This window comes from Hippopotamus amphibius, chromosome 2 (genome assembly GCF_030028045.1).
Source record: "Hippopotamus amphibius kiboko isolate mHipAmp2 chromosome 2, mHipAmp2.hap2, whole genome shotgun sequence".
NCBI lineage: Eukaryota > Metazoa > Chordata > Mammalia > Artiodactyla > Hippopotamidae > Hippopotamus > Hippopotamus amphibius.
Window position 1 is genome coordinate 199,729,176 of NC_080187.1, and position 17,297 is coordinate 199,746,472.

The 17,297-nt window shown below is 41.3% G+C and overlaps 1 pseudogene; it reads left to right on the forward strand.

Moving 5' to 3' along the window:
- Window positions 1-16,027: 16,027 nt before the first annotated feature.
- On the forward strand, window positions 16,028-16,412 carry LOC130846517 (U6 snRNA-associated Sm-like protein LSm3; annotated as a pseudogene).
- The last annotated feature ends 885 nt before the right edge of the window (window positions 16,413-17,297 follow it).

Below are 17,297 nucleotides of genomic sequence, written 5' to 3' on the forward strand. Positions count from 1 at the left end.
GGAAGAGAGAGCAGCATTGGTGTTCCCATGTTCCCAGAAGGAGCAGAGCCCTCCATCTGCGCAGCCCCTCAGTTCTCTCTGCTTCTCTGATCTGATCCACAGTCCCACTGCCCTTGCTCCCTCCCCAACCCCCAAACTGGCCTCCTTCTCTACTTTTCTCCAAAACAGGAATTATTTTGCACATTTTCTTCCCAAGTCCAAAATTAGGAAAGAGAAGGGAACAGCTAATCTGGTCCAGCTGCTGATTTTGCTACTTAAAGATTTTTTTTTTTTTTTTTTACAGTAATTCTCTCTGGTTTTCCCTCACATCTGCACAACCTTCCACCTCACACCCCCACACATATACACCCTTTACAAAACCACCCTCTCTAGAGCCCAGAGGTTGTTTCTTCCTCAGCTGCCTGTAACTGGTATCCCCCTAACTGAGGGGGCTCCTCCTTAGCAGCACCAGGTCCCCCACGCTGGGGTTTCCACCTCTTGCCTTGTGCACATTCTGACTGGATCACTGCTGCCACCTGTGAGTTACAGCACATCTCACCCCTGGTGGTGTCCTAGCCTTCTGACATCACATTTTTGCTTTCTGAGGAGTTCGGAGGGTAGGCAGATGTGACAAGACGAATCCCCAAATACACAGCCTAAGTGAGCAGGCAAGCTGTGAAGGAACTCACGTTGTTTTGTGAATTTCTATAGGCTAAACTAAATTCATGTCTTCACTCATTTACCCCACCCACAGCTCCTGGGTACCTAACTTAGGGTAACCTTGGTTCGAGGTGCTGGGATGGATGCAGACATGCACTCGCCACATGGCTCACACTGAAGAAGTTTACGCTGGAGGCTGATGAGAACGGCATTTTAGGACTTAACGCAAACTGGGACTCTCTGACAGTGAAAAGCGCTTGGGGCACTGGCTTTGATCAAAGTGATTTCAGCTAGATCACTGTGGGACTGGAGGTACTAACTCCCCCAGAACTAATTCCCAGGGACCCCTTTTCTAGTGCAGTCCCCTGCCTATAGCCAAATTCGTAAACAGAAAGGAGTGGGGTTTCTGATCCTAGCAATGCCTCCCCTGACTTCTGCAGCAGCCAGCGCAGACTCACTTTCCACCCCCTGCTCCTGCTTCCCTCCATGGCAGAGGTAGAGGTGGGACCACTCCCCAGGTTACAGTCTCCACTGTCTGCTCCTTAAGTGATTCCACTGCTGGCTTTGCGGCATCTCAAGTCAAATACAGAAATTTGGACCAAGTTGTCCAAAAAGAATCTTTGTCCTCAGATCCTGCATGGGTCTAGAATTTAAAATGCCACATTTTGTCTAAGAATGTGGACCTTTTTCAGTGCAATTTCTGAAATTTCTTTTAGGAGGCAGTTATAAAGTCATGCTTGGCTAAGCAATCCTGAGAAGGAATCAACATATACAGATCTGGGTTAGATTTCCCTGAAAAGCCTATGGGAAGGGATTTTCTTTAAGAGCATAGAGGCAAATTATTCTCATTTTTGGCTGAAGAGAATCTAGTGACAGAATTTTTCACATTCTTAGTATAGAGACCCCCTATGAAGCTTTCAATTTCCCCCCTGGGTTTCTGCTCCAGGACAGGGAGGAGAGAGGAACTCAGAAAAGGAAATCGCATCCATGAGGAATTACTAAGGCAGCAAGTATTGAAAGAGGGTAGTGTGCCTTGTCTATCTGTGTATCTCCAACCATCAGCAGCATCAGCACTCAGTATGTTTGTCTAATGAATTTAAGAATGGGTGAGTGAATAAAGGAAACCAGATCATTGTGCTTGGAATAAAGAGAAGCAACAAGAAGAATAAATCCCTAAAAAAGGCTATTTTGATGATGTCCCAAAGCAAATGGGGGACAGAAGTGTGTGCCATAATTCCTTGGCATGGGCACCGCCCTGAGTGCCTCCACGGCTCTGCAAACTGGTGAGGCTGGCTGGGGTGGAGGCATGTTGGTGCTGGAACGTGGGCTCAGGCCGCTTTGCAGCATACACAGCTGGTGATTCTGAGCTTTTATAGGGGACACCTGTTTCTTTTGCCTGCCCAGCATCCATTCTGCCTTCTATTGCTAGGAGCTCACCAATTTTTTTTTGATGGATTCACCTCTCATTCACTCCCAATCCATGTGGTTCAGGTGAAACTTACCACATCTCCCACATCCAGTGATGGCCACATGACTTAGATATATCTAACTGAAGTCATGATGATTGATTTAGAGATGGGAACATAACCTAGTTGGGCTCAATGAGGGTTAGTTCTAGTCCTTTTGCTGAAACTATATGAGGCACGGCTGTTATCCTACTGCCATTGCTAGGCTGGGAGAGTGTCAGCCTGATGCTGCTGGTGACCCGATTTGCCACTATGTGGGAAGAGCCTGACATGAGCTAATAAATTTTCTTTCTGTATTAAGTAGGATTATGTTGATTTTCTGTCTCTTACACCTGAAAGAGCCATGACTTAGGCTTTCTTTCTGTGCTCTAAGGCCTTGAAACCACTCATGGGGTCTTCTGGCTCTTGCTCAGGCATTTTGCCCACTCTCTGTTGTCTGTGCTGGGTGATGAGCTAGGAGTACCTGGTTCACAAGTTTGGGTTAGAGCATCTTCACCAAGGCTGTCACCTTGTGTTTGGGCTTCCTGAAAGATCTCAGCTGAGCCTTTCTTTGTGTTCAGCACACTGTCCTTGTGGACAGTGCATCAGCATTCTGAGAATGCAGCCCACTTTCTCTGGTGGGGTTCAGTTACCAGGTTGGCCTCAGCTGCTCTAGGAGTCAGTGGCTGGAATGCATTGCCATGGGACCCTTGTGGTGGTACCTTCATGCCTGGGTACCTGGCCTGGACCAACTCTGTTCCAAGTGTCTGTTCACAAACTATTCGTTACTGATCCACGATGAGGTAAGAAGCTTGCATCAGAATATTTATCAATGCACTGTTTACTCCATAAGGAAATTCTTGCTACAAAAACTTTAATAATATAATTGTTTCATATGATTTTGTACAAGCACCTTGAGGGCCAGTAATAAAAAAGTTCATGGACTGATGGTGGTCTGCAGTGTTGAGTAACACTGGCCTACACAACCCTCAGTTGCCACAGTCATACAGGATATTTGGTCTTGACTGCAGTTAAATTCCTAGGTACAACCCCCTTCGATAGGGAAGCCTTAAAATCTTCTGAGAATGATGGCTCTATTGGAGTAGTTCTCAGTCTTGGTTGTACATTGGAATCACCTGGGAAACTTTCAATAGTTGGATCTCACCCTCAGACATTTTGATTTGATTGCACTGGAGAGTGGCCTAGGCGTTTGGGAGTTTCGAAGTTCTCCGGGTGACTCATGTCCAGCCGAGGTTGAGGACTACTGCTCTAGCTCTAGATTAATGGCTGTTCAACGTTAATATATGTGAGAATCATTTGTAAGAATCATTTAAAGAGCTCATGCAAAATGTATTGCTGAGCACCACTGCCAAAGATTCTGATTCAGTAGGATCCTAGAAATTGCACTTTTTAAAAAAACAAGTAGCCCAAGAGATTTTGAGGTATGTGGACCACAACACTTTGAAGAGCACTGCTTTAGATGATTTTCTGGATAGGTCAGATCCAGGTAGGTTGGAATATGCAAAGATTTGAAGAGAATTTCAATGGTTGAAATGTTGACGCCACACCAGGTGAATTTGTTTCCTTTCCTTTCCAGAGGATCTTAATGATGTGGAACTGTCACAGCAAAGACATGGGGAATGAGCTATTAATAGTGTCCAGTGAAATCCAGGAATCAGTGGATACCCTTAATTGTTTTGGAACTTTTCAATCTAATATTGTTAATACTCTGTCCTATTTCATGTGGATGACTCTGCCTCTGAGCTCTCAAACCATCTTTCTCTGCTTTAGCCTAAAAGGAAATGCAGTAACTATAGGTCCAAAACAGCCTAGACCAGGCTTAGAAGTAGCCAGGTCCAATCACAATGGCATTATGATGGAGCAGGCATCCCCAATGAACCTTTGTACATAGCAGAGCTATTTCACTAGCTGAATGACTTTATAATGACAATAGGAGAAAGACATGTTTGATTAGGATGAGGTTGTATATCCCTGCAAACCTTCCCATCATGAGCCAGGCTTTGCTCAGTTGATCCGGGAGGTTGAAAGTCAGAGAGAGAAAATCTATCTCAATGGTAAATACACTGAAGTCAGGGTGGTCCTGAAACAGGAAGCACCCACATTCTTCTTATTGATGGAGAGCACCTAGGTCCTGGTAATTCACCTCCTTGTGTTAGTACCTATGTGGTTCTGGGTGGCTACAAATTCAGGGCCAGAATGAGGATATTGTTAATGTTTAGAGGGACATGGGCCCCTGGGGGCCAACTAGTCCTCTAAACATTAGCCTACTCCTCTAAAACATCTGAAGTCTGAATACTTGTTCAGGATTCTCAGAAAAGGAAGAATTGTGACTATTAACCAAAGGTCTTTTCAACGATTTCTTAAATGATTTTTTTTAATGATCTTGAGGTCCTAAATCAACGAAAACTTAGTTGAGTTATATTCAATATACAATTTCTTTCAATGGGAAGCTCTTCTTCCTCCTGAAAATTGGCTGTGTATAATTTGGAGGTTCTAATGATTCTGATATCCCGTGGATATGTTCTGATTACCCAGGACAAACCCACTTTACTTCTATTGTCCTTGTATAATTATTAAAGGTGTTCTCTTTCAATCAAAAGGGTCCCAGTTTGGGTGACAAATTGTATGGTGATTTTTTTTTTATTAGTAAAAAAAAAAAAAGCTTACATTCATTGATTTAAGTTTATAATCACTGAAGTGAAGAATCCACGTTAAGAAATGGAAGTGGGAGAGATATTTGTTTAAAAATAACTATTGCAACTTTGAAAAGTTTTCTGAGATGAATTCAATAGGAATCCAACAATAATTTTAAAAAATCTCTCAGGAAGTTAAGATTTTTTTGATGGGAACTATTGACTCTTTTCTGCCTCAATGCCCTTTCACTTGAGGAATCCACACTTGCTAAAGGCCATCAGATAAAATTATAACTGGATTTTCTTTTTCAAGAAAAAGTTGTTTCTGAATCTTACAATGAGCATCTACTACGCTAGCTAAGACAAAAGAGAAGAGACTCAAATCCCTCATTTCAGGGAGAATCCTCGGGAAATGAGGAGATACAAACGTTCTGCCATGAAACTATTGTCCCTTGAGCAGCGCCTGATATATAAATAAATGAATGAATGAATGAATGTATGTCTTCAGCATTAGATGGATCCACCAGCAGAGCTGCCAGTGGCCAGCACCCAGCCTCATCTCTCTAGCTCATCACGGGGCTCAGTTTCCAGCTCATTTCTAGGTCAACCACATCCAACATGGGGAATGATGACTGCGCCAGCAAACTTCCATATCAGTGGTGCTTTAAGATTCTCTCCTCCAGTGCTGCAGGTGCCACTGAGAGGTGTGGAAATGTGGCTGGTCCATCGCCTCAGCATCATCACCGTCATCAACATAGCTTCCACTTATTTGAGTGGCCACCACATGGCAAGAACTGTTTCAAACACTGTGTGAAGCAACTTACTTTTTACAACCTTATTAGGAGGTACTATTGTAATCTCCATGCAGCAGGTAAAGAAACTGAGGCATAGATAGGTTGAGCGCCTTGCTCAAGTTTACACAAGTAGCAAGATGTAGAGCCAGCATTCAAAATGAGGAAACCTGATTCCAGAGCCTCTGCTCCTAACCTCTTTCTCTACTCTTACTCTTAATATGAATGACAATCTGGATCGTAAATAGCTATTTCTCCTGACACGTTTCCCTCTCTAGCTACTTCTCTCCTTCCCTTTACAGCAAAATTCCTCAAATTCCTCAAACAACACCACCATGGTTGCTATCTCCAATTTCTCTCCTGCCATTCCTTCTTGGATCCCCTCCAATCAGGCACTCACCCCACTACTCCACTAAAATTGTTCCCTTAAAGTAAGCAATGATTTCTATGTTGATTGATCCAATGGGAATTCTCAGTTCTCATCTTCCTTGATGAGTCAATGGCTAACAAGTTGTTTACCCCCAACTCCTTGAAAACCTCTCTTCATTGGCTGCCAGGGCACCGTATTTCCTTACCTCACTGGCCATTCCTCTTCAGTCTCTAATGCTAGGACCTCCTGATCTCCCTGACATCCCAATATTGGTGTGTCTCTGGGCTCAGTTCCTGAAATTCCTCTCCTGTCTATCTACTCTTCTTGATGATCTCATTCAATTTTATAGGTTTCAATATCTATAGTATAGCATTTATACCTCCAACATACTTTTTCTCCCTTGAACTGTAATCCAAACTTCATACGACTGAAAGTGAGCTCCTGTATGAAGGTCAACAAAAACCCCAATGAAACTACTTTACCTGCCACCTTCCTCATTTCACTCATCACCACATTCACTGCTACCCCCTCATCCAAGCCCTCACCATCTCCTGGCTTTTATTATTGTAATAGCTTATTAATTAGTCTCATACCCTTTTCAGTCTGTTCTCAACATAGCAACCAGAAAGATCCTGTTTAAATGTGAGTCAGCTCATGTTACTGCTCTGCTCAAAATAATGCAACAGTTTCTCATTGCACAGACTGTGGCAGATTATATTCTCCAAAGAGAATTAATTCTGCAATTGTATTTCCTATCCTACATGCTCTTCTTATAATATGACTTCAGAGAAATGGGATTTGTTTTCTCTGCCTTGAATCTGGACAGGCTTATGACTATGGCAAACGTGATAAAAGTAACTTTCAAGGCCAGATCAGCCTTGGAGTCTTCCCAGATTCAAAGTGCAATAAACATTGTGCAAACATCACAGAACACAGACAAGCCCTCCTCACTATGCCCTGTCCAAATTCCTGACCCACACATGCATCATAAAATGACTGCTCTGTGATACTAAGTTTTCGGGTGGCTTGTCACATAGCAAAGATAACTAGAACACTGGGTAAAACCAAAATCCTTATAATAGCTACAAGGTCTCCCATGATCCAGCTTTGTTACGGCTCTGATCTCAACTCCTACCACCCTCCCACTTACACTCCAGGCATCCTGGCCTGCTCACTATTTTTTAATTACACCAAGCAGGTCCCTGCATCAGAGTCTTTATATTTGTTATTCTCACTGCCTGGAGGTTTCTGCCCCTCCCTCCTGTTATCTCCAGATTTAATCTCTCAACTCCTTCAAGTTTCCCTTTTCAGTCTTCCCTGGTGTGACATCCAGGCTCCAAGATGGTGCCAGTGATAGCTGCTTCCCTGCCTCATGCTGTGGCATAGTCCCCTTCCGCAGTGAATAAGACTGGGTCATGTAACCAATAGATTAAGGCAGAAATGACAGAATGTGACTTCCAAGGCTAGGTTACAGAAGACACTGTGGCTTACATCTTGCCCTCTCGGGTCACTTACTCTGGGGGAAGCCAGTTGCCCCGTTGAGAGGAGACACAAGCAGTTCTATGGAGAGGCCCATATGGTGAAGAACTGAGGTCTCTTGCCAAAGCCAGCAAATAACTGACACCTCCTGCCAATAGCCCTGAGAGTAAGGTATCTTGGAAGTGGATTCTTCAGTCCATTCAAGCATTCAGATGACTGCAGCACAGCTGACATCTTGATTGCAACTTCATTAAAGATTCCAACCCAGAACCACCCAGCTAAGCTGCTAGTGAATTCATGACTCACAAAAATTGTGAAATAATAAATGTTTGTGGTCTCAAGCCACAAAATTGTTACTCAGAAAAAGATAACTAAAACAGCTATGGCTACCCTATTTAACAATGTAACCTCTCTCTTCCCAATGTTCTCTAACCCCCTTACCTGGTATATTTTCTCCACTGTACTTACTAGCATTGAATAAACTGCATATTTTACTTAATTACTGACTCCCCTCCTTCCCCTCGCTGTAATGTTAAGCTCTTCAGTCCATTAAGAGGATAGACATTTTTGCCTGTTTTATCCACTGCAAATCTCCAGTACCAGGCATATAGCCAGAACTAAATAAATATGTGTGAAAAGGATAAATCTCACATGCCACTCTGTGATCAACTGGTTATGGCTACCTGAAGCACAGTGTTAACAAAAGGATTGTAGGATTATCTGAGCTTAGTAGGAAGACGGCTGCAATCAATTAGTGATGACTACTATGGGTGTGAAAAGTAGTAGTAGCACCATGTTTGCCATGTATTTACCTTCCCTGGCATCCTTTCTTCAGGCACAATTCATATCCAGTTAGCCTGTACCAATGATAACAAAGCGTATGTTTTGTCAAGGGCTTCCGATAAAGCAACTTGCTCTACAATTTAACATTCATAACATTAGGAAAAATATTTCTCTCCTCTCAATACAGATGCCAAGATTCAGTTTGCCTGCTGGCTCTTGATTATTTTCTGGGGAGGCAAAGAATAACCTGTTGCCATTATCTTTGAACAAACTCTACATAAAACACAGAATATAAACATTAAGAAATGAAAATTATATGACTTAGTGTGGGGGGATTTTAACCTTGAAAACTGTCCAACAATAGAATTCAGAGTTTATGCAGAAGTTTGAGAGTAATTTTCAAAATGATTAAAATATTTATGCAAATAAAAAAAAAATATTTATGCAGCCGATGAGAAGACCACCAGCTCTGTTATGAATTGGAGGATGGGATGCAACCTTCATGAAAACCAAACCTGCAACATTGCTCATGAACCTAGTGATCCTCTTTGAAAACATTTCACTCCTCTATTCATTCAAAAATATTTTACTTTGAGCCCCGGTCCAGTAAGATCCCACATGCTGCGGAGCAACTAAGCCCGTGTGCCACAACTACTGAGCCCACGTGCTGCAACTATTGAAGCCCACGTGCCTAGAGCCGTGCTCCACAACAAGAGAAGCCACCACAATAAGCTCGCACACTGCAACAAAGAGTAGCCCCTGCTCACTGCAACTAGAGAAAGCCTGCGCGAAGCCAGCAACGAAGATCCAACACAGCCAATAAATAAACTAATTAATTTAAAAAAATATTTTGCAATCTTTTACTGTGCTCTTCACATTGCTTTAGGTAAGGGGAATTAAACAGACAGAGTCCCTGCCTCAGACATTTTACATTCTCTTCCTCAAGTAGCAATCTTCTGGCTGGCTCTGCTCACCCCAGTTAGGCAGTTAGAACTCAAGTGTATAACAGATTTCTATGTTTAGCATCAGCTCTCTGTCCCTTATCACATGGAATGTAAGACATTAGTGTGGGAGGACCCATGAAGTTTTACTCAGCCTGTCCATTTTTAATTAGTTGTCCTCAAATCCAGAACCTTTTTTCTTTCATGAAACAAGAGGCAGAATTTCAGTTCCATCTTCTCAGTCGAAGTGTCACTTTCATAGGAGTCTGAGTATTTTTAAGGGAATGACTGTCCAGGGTCGTCCTGGGGGAGACTAGAGAGGTCTGGTGTGGGAAAGGCACCCAGCAGTATAGTGGGCACTAGGTCTGGTCAAGACCCATCAGTTAGGCTGAACCTTGTAAGCATCACAGCATGTGAAGCAGGTCTGGGTAGGGGTGTGGGTTCAGTTTTGGGTTTATTGGCCATAAGATAACTTTGGAAAACGCAAGAAGACAGGCTTGTTAGGTACTGAGAAATATGGCCAGTCAATCAGTCATTCAGCAGTCCATCATGGCACTGCTGACAGTTGACGTGCTGGGACTAGCAAACGAGAAAAAGAGGGTTGAGGACGGAGTTCTAGGGCATATCAACACTTCACATACATTATCTCATTTGACCCTCACCATAACCACTGTGGCAGGGAGAATGGAGATTGTTTTGATTTTATTTTATAGATGAGAGAGGAGAAGCTCTGAGAGATTGGGTTTTGCTCAAGATCTCATGGAGCAAAGTCAAGAAAAGGCCTTGTGAGGCCCCTTCTGCAACACTGCTACTCTGTGACATGGCCTTCCAGAGAGAAATAAAGTATTAGTATTACTCAAATTCTGTTGTTTCTACATTTTTGATGATCACTCCAGCCATTCCCTCCTTATACATGAGAAAGGAAGAAAAGGTTGCAACAACTGGATTTCCTTAATATGCTGCAGATGAAACATAGGACTAGAGTCTAAGCATCTTAGATGACTCCCATCACCCTGCCTGTGGCTGACTGCCTTCCATCTCCAAACACATCTCTTTTTTCCCCACTAAAATCTGAGCCAAAGAAATGTAGCTGAAACTCTGGTAATTTTTATATTTTTTGTAACAATGGTTTAGACAGAGATGAACAGATCTAAGTAAAAGAAGCTAAAACTAATTTCTTCTTTGCAAATGCCAAGCTTCACCTTTGTGTGCCTTGAAATTCCTTGGCAACACACTTAATTTGGGGGAATCTGAGTTTATTAGAGGAATGTTAGGAGGAAGCAGGCTACCTACCCTCCCAGCTCAGTGTTAGATTTAGCCATGAGTGTGCCTGCACTGATTTCTTGAGATGCTATAGCTGTGAGACACAGTGATGGTTTGAATCTCTCCCTTGTCTATCTGGAGGGAGGAGTAGGGTGTTTGCCTGGCTCTGCTTCAGAGCAACAACCAGGCTGTGGACAAGCAGATCTTGAGTTACAGTTCTTTCTGAGAAGAATAGCATGAGCTTATCCCTCCCTCCCAATGTCTGATAACAAATCCCCAGGAACATCAAGGGAACAAGATTAGCCTTGGAATGTCCAGTCGGCTGGGTTTTCCTGATGGGGCATTACCCATGGAGTGTGATTTAAAAAGAAACGTACCTCATGAGCAGAATAATAAGAACTGCCCCTACCATTATATCAAGCAATTTATCTGGGTACCCTGCTTGGAATATTACTATATCATCTCATTTAATATTTGCATTACACTAGTAGGAGGTATCTCCTCCATTTTAAAGGTGAAAAAACTAAATCTCAGAGATAGCGTATAACTTGCTAAGGATCACAAAGCTGGTAGGAGGTGGGGAAATGAGTGTCTGACTCCAATATCTGAAGTATGATACCTCCTATACCCAGGTAGGGACTTTGTCCCTAGGCCCACAGCCCTTTGGTAGCGGGTTTAATTCAGATCTACCTGGCTGCTTTGTGGGTCACCATCCCCTCCTGGATGGGGCTTACACAGCCCCTGAACACACTGTGGTGCAGTGAGGCTGGAGGGTTAGCAAAAACTGGAGGCAGGCTTGCCAGATTTAACAAGTAAAAATACAAGATGCTCAATTAGGTTTGAATTTCAGATAAGCAACAAAAAATTTCTTTGTGTAAGTATGTCTCAAATATTGCATGGGACATACTTATGCTAAAATTTTTGTGTGATTCATTTGAAATTCAAGTTTAACTGGGTGTCCTGTATTGAGTCTGGCAGTGCCAGATGGGAGGGGGCCATTCTAGCTTTCAACGAGCACAGTGCTGGGCTCTGCTCTCCTTCCCAGGTTGGTTCTTCAGGCAAACTTTCCTTTCCCAAATTTCCAGAGACTCAGCCTGCTTTCCTCTCTTTTTATGGATGTCTCTGCCCAATCCCAAAGGAAAAGTTACCTAGAGTCCACATGGTTCCCAGCTTCCTTCTGCTGGTCCTCAAAATAAACATGCATGAGCTCTCCTTTCTTTTTATGGGTATTTCATCTAATCATTACAAGAACATGGGCAGGGGTGGTAACAAGAGCAATAAGCATGGAGAAATCACAAAGCTTCCAAAATGATTACAAAGCTCTCTTGGTATTTATTTCCTGCTTTTTCGGCAGCAACCCCCACCCCCCCACCCCGGCTCCACCCAACTCTTTCTTAGCTCGTTCCAGAAGTCTCCTCAGAGTGGTGCTGCAAGTCCCTCAGACCCACAGCCTCCAGGCCGTGTCCTTTCATTCATCAGTCATCTCCCTCCTCCGCTACTTAACCTAGAAAGTGCCTAACTACACCTTTGCCCCACATCACTGTGTTACATGAAACTTCAGCCAAAGGACAGAGGCACCTATTGCACTGACTTGCCTTCATCTTCATGCCTGAGCATCAACTGTCTCAGCAAACAAACTTCTTTCTCTCTCTACCTGTTGAGTCCTTCTCTTTCAACCCAGGGCAACTGCAAATATGCTTCTGCCTTTAAACCCCTCATTCTCTATGCACCATCACATGAGCCCGATACTCCCCGCACAGCCAGTATTACAATCGCTCCATTTCTGTTGATTTCTACTGCTCTGGCTCCTCACATTGCTGCCCAGCTGTCATCACCCAGCAGCCCACTGGCTGATTCTGGACCATAGATTAGGGGGTGGGGGGTGGGTTGGGGGGAGATCATACAATGTATTAAAAAGTTAGCTGGCGTTAAATTTTTCTCATTCTCACGCTTCTGGCTCCTCTTTAAAAATCAAAAGACCCAGTGCCACCAGGCTGTCATTCCTGCACATTCCATGGTGCCTGCACATTCCACGGTGCCTGCACAGCCTAGTTCCCCACCTCCCTCCTCTAGTTTCCTGCCAGGACCCTGTCAGGATTGACAGCCAGTTCCTCACTGGAGAATTACAGGCCTTCCTACACGAAAGGCAGACTATGAATGGACTCCTGATAAACACATTATATAAGTGGTTGAGAACCAGGCAGATTATAGCATTATTTTAAATGAACAGTTAAAACGGTTCTACAGGAAGTCATTTATTTTTACTTATGACTGCATATGATAATTTGAGGAATATTGAAATATATGCATATGGTTATGCTGATGGTTCTTACAGGTTTAGAACTGATTTAATTTAGTACTATAAACTATATAGACACTGTAAAATTGTCTCATTAAATTCAAAGAAAAAGTTTATTGTTAAATAACTGTAAATCTGCTCATTGAATTTACCTCAAAGTACTTTTAATGTGGTTGCAAATGGACCTACAATCTACCAAATCCTACAGAATCCAGTGTCTCTTCACTTTTACCAACATATGAGCCACAGGAAAAAACATGGACAAACGAACAGAATGTGGAACTTTACTCTGTCTGCTAACACTCATTAGAAAGGAACATGTTTACTAGCATCTAGATTAAAACACCACAAGCAAAGATGTCATTGGATCTCTTCAATACTTCCAGAAGCAGAAAAAGATCTTGTGCTGACTTTTGAGAAGAATATGGCTTTCCTCAAAGTTCAGGAGCTGAATCAACATCTGATATTGTGGATTGTTTTACCAAAAAAGTTATCCTATTGAATAATTTAAGAAATAGCTTTTCTTTCATGCATTTGACAATCACTTTGGGAAATGACTCCTTAATATATTTATCACAGAAATATATGCAAAATATTAACATGTCCATCAAGTAATTATTATGTTCATCACATTATAAAGTATAACAAAAAAAATAAAGTATAACAACGCAGAAAAATTTTTCTTTCTTCCAAGTTTTGTCAGAAAAATCAGAGAATTTTCCCCACTTAACCAAATTTGGCCTACATAATTAGAAGGAAATCACAGAACTATGGAGTCACAGATTTTACAATTTCAAGGTGCCTTGGTGCCATGGGGGATGCATTTTAATATTTTTACATCATCAGAGTTAATTGGAGGAAATGCAGAACAATATTGGCTCACAGAGAGGGAGCTGGAAGTGGGTTGCACCTGGGCAGAACATATGTCTAAATTTTGTCTGAATTTTGCATATGAAGAAGCTGAGACCAAAGAAGGGAAATGATCAGGACAGTCTCATGGCTGGTGAGTAGAACAATGAGCAGGAGCCCTGGGCAAGGTCTCCTGGTTTAGTATTCTTTCCAGCATTGCCTCCTTAGAAAGTGTACTATGACTGTGAGGGTCCTCTATATAAGAAGTCAGGAGGGTATACTGTACACTTTTAAAAATTTTCATTAAAATGATGAAATACACAATATTTTTACTTAAAGAAAAAAACATGTCCATATTTATGATTAGAAGAATACATACCTGATGTTAACTGTGATCGATATTAACACTAGAATATAAGCTCCATGAGAGCAAAGAGTTTTGTCCTTTTGCTCACTGCTGTCACCGTGGCACCCACAAGAATCTGGGGCATAGTAGATGTTTGACAACTAGGGTGGTCATGTGTGCTGGTCAGGCTAGGACAGCCCCACTTACGCCTACTGTCTTGGGGGCTGACTCTTTAGCACTCCTTTCCAAAGTGTCACCCTAAATATTACTAAATATATAAATATATTTTTAATAAGTAATTTATGAAGAATGGGAATATGGATTTGTTTTTATTTTCTTCTTTTCGTTTATCCGTATTTTCTAAATTTTGTATAGTGAACATGTATGTTTGTATAATAGGAAAAAAAGACTTTTTTAGATTAAAAAAATTTGACTCGATCAAATCAGCTTCAATTGTTAAAATATTCAGTTATATGAATCACTTCATTTCCTGATAATAGTGCAAATATTGTAATAAACCTCCAGAATAGAATAAAAACACACACATATGATTTACATATGCAATGTTAAAATACTCTGGAACGCTAGCAAAACTGAAAATTACAATTTTTTAAAATTCAGATACAGCAGAGTGTGGTTTTCAAATCAAGCTATTTCTATTTTAAACTATTTGGCAACTGGGTTTCTGTAATTGATAAGTAAAGAGGTTCTTGACTGTGTTAATTCATTTAGGTTCTGAAAAATAATTAATTTTTTGTTGATTTTTCTCCAGGAGTGTTTTGTCTCTATACGGTGTTAAGAATGCCAACTTATCTCCATTTTCATGAAAAGGTGGGCATTTATAGGTTTGGCCAAAGTGTTCCTTTGGTTTTTAAGTAAAAATAAAAGACATATTTTTCATTTTCACCAAGAACTTTATTGAACAACATATTCACCCTTTTGTTCTACTACCTTCTGCCATTTTTCAGGCAACTTCATAATTCTATCTTCCCAAACCATTTTATCTTTTTGAGCAAAGAACTGTTCCAGATGCCTTTTACAGTCTTCCAGGGAATTGAAATTTTTTCCATTACGAGAATTTTGTAAAGACTGAAATAAATGGAAATCCAAAGGTGCAATGTCTGGTGAAAACGGCAGATGAATCAGAACTTCCCAGCCAAGCTGTAACAGTTTTTACCTGGTCATCATAGAAACATGCGGTCTTGCATTATCCTGATGGAAGATTATGCATTTTCTGTTGACTAATTCGGGACGCTTTTTGTCGAGTGCTGCTTTCAGTTGGTCTAACTGGGAGCAGTACCTGTTGGAGTTAGTCAGTTGGTTTTCTGGAAGGAGCTCATAATAGAGGACTCCCTTCCAATCCCACCATATACACAACATCAGCTTCTTTGGATGAAGACCAGCCTTTGGTGTCGGTGGTGGTGGTTCATTTTGCTTGCCCTACCATCTCTTCCGTTCCACATTGCTGTACAGTATCCACTTTTCACTGCCCATCACAATTTGTTTTAAAAATGGAACATTTTCACTACGTTTCAGTAAAGAATCACACATGGAAATATGGAAAAGAGGTTTTTTTCGCTTAACTTATGTGGAACCCAAACATCAAAGCGATAAACATAACCAAGCTGGTGCAAATGATTTTCAACACTCGATTTGGATATTTTGAGTATGTCGGCTATCTCCCACGTGGTATACTGTTGATTGTTCTCAATTAATGTTTTGATTTGATTACTATCAACTTCAACTGGTCTACCCAACCGTGGAGTATTGTCCAGGGAGAAATCTTCAGCACGAAACTTCACAAACCACTTTTGACAAATTCGATCAGTCACAGAACCTTCTCCATATACTGCACAAATCTTTTTTTGTGTTTCAGTTGCATTTTTACCTTTCTTGAAATAATATAGTATAATATGCCGAAAATGTTGCTTTTTCTCTTCCATCTTCAATATTAAGTTGGCTACACAAAAATTCACTCTTTTGAAAAGTTTTTTAAAAATGCACACTGCTCTACCAGCTGTCACAATACAATCTAACAAAATTGTTTCAAATGAAGTTAAAGACAACTAAGTACTACTAAAGCCATCTTATAGAAAAAAAATGAACAAACGTTTTGGCCAAACCAATATAAAAAAATACTGAATAGTTTTAAGAAAATCATGTTGAGAGATGGCGGACGACGTAGACCAGCAACAAACCACCAACACTGTAGAAGAGCCCCTGGATCTCATCAGGCTCAGCCTGGATGAACGAATCTATGTGAAAATGAGAAACGACAGAGAGCTTCGAGGCAGGTTACATGCTTATGATCAACATTTAAATATGATATTGGGAGATGTGGAAGAAACTGTGACAACTATAGAAACTGATGAAGAAACATGAAGAGATATATAAATCAACAAAACGGAATATTCCGATGCTCGTTGTCCGGGGAGACGGTGTTGTGCTAGTTGCCCTGCCCTTGAGAGTTGGCTGAAACAAAGAATTTATCCTGTGTGGAAAATAGATTTTGTATGATTGCCTCTTTAAATGTAGAAGATATTCAAAAGAGAAACCGGCATACATTTTGATACTAATAACCAAGATTTCTTCCACACCTGAAATAAGTTGATTTGCAGATAACTCACAAATTTTTAAGCTAAATGGCATTTTTATTTTTCTCCAACCCTTCCAATAAATGTGATCACCAAGATGCAGAACTTTTTCAGGAGTTGATTTGCTCCATTGTTTTTTTTGGACAATTTCTGGGTTTCTTTTTTTACATTAAATTTGATGTTTCCTTTTTTGATTTAAAAAAAAATAATGTTAACTTTTTCTTATTCTGAGGAAATAAAGATTTTTTTAAACAATAAACTTAATATTGCACAAATACACTTCAAAATTTGGGTGGGGAGTAGAAGAGAAAAAGAGATGGTGAATGCTGAGGAAAATAAAAGAGGAAAAGAGGAAGATCCCATCCCACCCCCTTCAAACAGAGAAACTAAATATAATGGGCGAGTGAGAGCTGCAGGTTTTCCCATAGCAAGAAAGACATCTTTGAGCACTGATGCCCACAGCACTCTTTCCTTCTTGACACTCCCACCTCCTGGCTCCCAGAGTACTGTATTCTTTGACTCTCCAACTCTTCACACTTGGTTTCTGTCCCCTTCACCATCCCTGGGGCTCAGTCCTTAGCACTCTGCTGTGGTTCCCTTCAAAGGCTCCTCCCTCACTGTGGTGTTGGCCTCCCACTATATCAAGAAATTTCCATCTCATCCAGCATCATCCTAAGAGTGACACATGTTCAGCGGCTTTCAGATTCCTTTCCTTGAGATACTCTGCCATCCCTGAAATATAAATGAACAAGCGCCTACTATGTGTAAACCACTGTGAGGATGCATTTTAATCTTTTTACATCATTAGACTTAATTGGACGAAATGCAGAACAATATTGGCTCC